We start from the raw sequence: 4,877 nt of genomic DNA, 5'->3' as shown, positions 1-4,877 counted from the left end.
CTTGGTGAAGACCCTCCAGTCTCACAACTCGGCTTGGACCCTCCGGTCCTAACTCAATAAAGCACAGAATAATATAGCATATATCACAAAGATAAAATACATAATATCACATAACTCAATATAAGCACATAGGACCCTCCGGTCGATAACTCAAATAAGACCCTTCGGTCACATAGTATTACAAATCAAGAAAGTATAGTGAGTAGACTCACCTCGTAAGTTAGCAAGTAGATCTAGCACCCCACAAACAGTCTAGACTCTACCTACATAATATAATTATCTCTAATAAATACTTTGTAATAACCACTCCGAGATGTTAAGCTAACTCCTCCACTAATATCTTACAAAGGGTAAAAAGACCAATTTGCCCCTCCATGGTCTCCAAGTTTCACAATTGACCAGACCCGGAAAGTCAACGTAACTCAACAGTCCATGTTGACTAAACTTGTTGAGTGCATCTATGCGACTCGTCGAGTTCCTTCATTTTCTCTGAAGTATTGGGAAAATCCAACTCAACTCGTCGAGTTGTCTCATCAACTTGTCGAGTTGTAGAGTGTCCAGTCTATTGGGGAAAACCCTAGCTGACTCGTCGAGTTGGCTCATGCACTCGTCAAGTCCCTCTAGACCAATTCTCATTCAGATGATTCTAAGCAGAAATAATGTCCCAAACTCTAGACCTAGCCTCCCAAGACTGAAATACCATGTAAACCTACAAGCTTTAGGTCCACGCATGGCATTTAGGGCTCGAAATGCCAAAAACAAGTTCTATATAGGGTTTAATGCATAAAAGCTTGCCACTAGCTTGATAAAGCTTGGACCTCTGGGCTCAAGGGACCTCATATTGTCCAGATTTGAAGTCTCAACTTCACTGCAAGCTCAAACAACTCTATAACTCGAAGAAGGATGGAAAAAGGCCCTAAACTCCCTAGAAAAGAGATCTAACCAAACAATGAGCAAGGTGGTGACTTTTTACCTTCAAATAGAAGCTAGGAATGGATGAACACCGGATCCAAAAGTCCCTCCTCGTTCCAAGCCTTGTTGCTCTCCAACCTCCTTCCAAAAGTGCTGTAACAACGTAAATTTTCAAAACAAATTTTCATTTTTAAAACATACTTTTACTCACAAGATAATATCAAAACATAATGTATCCCATGTTATCATCACAAAACATATCCCAGAATCTTAAGTGCATAGATCTTCATTAGTGTGAACATATCATGTCGGCGCCTTCCCGCGATCCTTGCTAGTACCTGAAACACACATCACGTAACACATTCGCAACCTCCTGACCTTCTGGTCCATGTCCTCTTGACCTTCTAGTCCATATCATCTTGACCTTCCGGTCCTTATCATACATAGCATACATAACACATACATATCACGTATCAACATATAGCACATATATCTCATAGCATATAAGACCTTCCTGTCACACATAGGTACCCTTCCAGGTACAGTATAGTGAGAAGATTCACCTCGTCTGATGTCTAGTAACTCACGTGCTCAATCCCTGAATCTCGAAACAACAACCTAGCCCCGCCTAATCACATAAAGTAAATGTTTCAAATCATTAACGGCTCTCAAGGCTAGACTAATCCCTTCACATGTCCTCTTAAAAGGCTAAGAGACCATTTTACCCCTCAATGGTCACAAAAGTCCAACTGTTGACTAAGACCCTAAAAGTCAACGAAAGTCAACAGCAAGCAGTATGCGGGGCGTACCAACTCGTGTACGTGGGGCGTACTCCGGCTAACCAAAATCGGGGGACTTGACCCCTTACGCGGCGCGTACTAGGGTTACGCCCAGTGTAAGGCCCAGTTTCCCATTCTCCAAAGTTTTGGTTTGAATTGATTAAGACAACGCTCCAAATCATAGATCTGGGCACTCTACTGCCTTCTAAACCATAAAGTCGAAACCTTTAGGCCTTTGCATGGCTAAAAAGGTTATAACTTCTTCCAACCTCTTATTCCCTTTTCTCATAAAGACCAAAACTCATGCATGACTCCATAATGACGACCAAGTTTGGATTTTTATGCATCTACAACACATCCAAAGCTGAAATGGGGCAGATCAAGGCTTATGGAGACCATTTACTCAAAAAGTCTCCATCTTGGGACAAAACCCTAAGGAATTGGACCATGAAACACAAAACCAAAATGAAGAGGAAAGTTCTGAGATTTTTACCTCTAAGTGATGTTTCCCCCTCTGAAAAGCTCAGATCCAAGGCTTGCACACCAAGACTAGCTTCCACCAAGGTCCTTTCTCCTTCTTCACAAACACACAAAGGAACTTCAAGCTCAAAACACACCCCCACAAGCTTAGAACGAATGTAGACTCTCTCTTAGGGTTTCATTCTCTGAAATGGTGTTTGAGGACAAGGCCATCATATTCCTTATAAAGGGCTCAAGCCACAATTAGGGTTTTTCATCTAAGCCGGTTACGCCCGACGTAACCTTGGGTACGCCCAGCGTACCTAGGCGAGTCCGCGTATAACTTAAGCGCATGAGTACGTGCAACGTACTCTTCAGTACGCCCAACGTACTCATTTGCCATAACTTTCTTTTAAGGGCTAAACTTGACAACTTGGAAAAGAAGAAGGGTTTAAGAGATGCACCTGAATTTCGGGATGTTACAATTCTCCCCCACTTGAAATAGATTTCGCCCTCGAAATCGATCCTCAAACCATAAAGATAGAAACCAACCGCTCGAAAAGCACCGCTGTGAGGTTCTCACACCAAAACAATATCTTTCTCCATGAATACCTGGATCCAACCAGGAACTCCAAATTTGGAACAAAACCGGCCCCTCTGACGCCATAGTACCCCCTTTCTGACCTTCCCAGAAATCGGCAAAATTCTAGTGGCCTGGCCCGCCGCCAGACTGCCCACTCACCCCATCACTATGATATTCGCTCCTCGAACATCAAACCTTGACAACTCATTACTCCTCTGATCCTCACAAGACAAACCCGACAATCGGCTACCGGTTACTCATACCAACGTACCAAAATAGTCTGAATCACGCCCCAAGGGACGAAAGGGTTCACATCCCACCAGGGCTCATCCACTGAACTACTATCAGAATCCATCCGAACAATAAACTTTCAACATCTTGTTCTCTGACACAAGAAAATCATGCTCGCTCAGAAGTCCTCAGACATCTAAAATCATAAGCCTCAGCTGCATCCTCGTATCCCTCATTAACACTGAGTACCAGGTCTAATCTTGACCCAACAGTTGCACCTCCAGGGTCATCCTGTTCTCTATGGTTCCTCCTTACTATAACCACATCGGCCCAAAGTGATACACAAGTAACGAAATTTGCTTAACCCTAAGCGAATGCTACCTTCCCAACTAGAGATCGACTCAACCCCGACCTCTTTCATCTGTTAATCATCGTTCCATGCAACTTGCAGTACTTCTTGTACCCTAGTACTGACCCACACCGGTCTAAGACATCGGATGACAAACAATACTCCTCAACATGGAACTCACCTCTGAATCCAGAATCTCATTTCGCCTATCCAACGCACCACCAGCGCCAAACTTAAACTCGAGAGTTTGGTCCGACCTAGAGTTGGAACCACTCGTCCTAACGAAGAACTCAACTCAGAACTCATTTCCCCATCGTTGAGGAGACCCCCGTCTCACCCCTGATCTGACTACCAAGTTCCCAAAAACTCATAAATTAGGGCCACCCCATGCCTAAAACTCTTTTACGCCCTGCTCCGATCAAAGAGTACTTTACGATAACAACTTCTCGCTGACTAGCGTGTGCTACGTCTTCCCGTGGCATCACCACAACCTCTAACTAGTGAGTACTACGGCTCCCCGTAGCATCACAACAACCTCTGACTAGTGAGTACTACGGCTTCCCGTAGCATCACAACAACCTCTGACTAGTGAGTACTACGGCTCCCCGTAACATCACAACAACCTCTAACTAGTGAGTACTACGGCTTCCCGTAGCATCACAACAACCTCTGACTAGTGAGTACTATGGCTCCCCGTAGCATCACAACAACCTCTAACTAGTGAGTACTACGACTTCCCGTAGCATCACAACAACCTCTAACTTGTGAGTACTACGGCTTCCCGTAGCATCACAACAACCTATGACTAGCGAGTACTACGGCTCCCCGTAGCATCACAAGAACCTCTGACTAGTGAGTACTACGGCTTTCCGTATCATCACAACAACCTCTAACTTGTGAGTACTACGACTTCCCATAGCATCACAACAACCTATGACAAGTGAGTACTACGGCTTCCCATAGCATCACAACAACCTCTAACTTGTGAGTATTACGGCTTCTCGTAGCATCACAACAACCTCTGACTAGTGAGTACTACGGCTTCCCGTAGCATCACAACAATCTCTAACTTATGAGTACTATGGCTTCCCATAGCATCACAACAACCTCTATCTAACAATCTGCGGATCAATCATAGATAGGTGCATGCACTTACCCAAATTATGCACCACTATATCTGGCGGAAATTGTCATAACAAAACACCCTTCCCTACTACAGTCCATATGCTTGGACAATCTCACTTGCTGCCGTTAACTGAAAGGCTCCCACTGGAACCATCGATGCCCAACCCACCACTTGTCGTCTCCACTCGAGACTCAAACTTATCTGAAATCCAATGCATTAAATTCAAATACCTCGATACACTACATAGAACCTCACGACGACTCGTCTCATCCACTGATCTTCCTGTGCCACATCCTGAAATTGGTTGTCTAATCAACTTCTGCCCTTCCCAAGCTGAATAACAGCTCCGTCATCGACCTGAAATTTCTCAACCACCGAACTCCCCTACAAGCCAACCATCTCGAATTCACCATTATGACCTTGAAGAATTCCCATTCA

Source organism: Lactuca sativa, chromosome 7 (assembly GCF_002870075.4).
Source record: "Lactuca sativa cultivar Salinas chromosome 7, Lsat_Salinas_v11, whole genome shotgun sequence".
Lineage (NCBI taxonomy): Eukaryota > Viridiplantae > Streptophyta > Magnoliopsida > Asterales > Asteraceae > Lactuca > Lactuca sativa.
Note: the sequence above shows the minus strand (reverse complement) of the source record.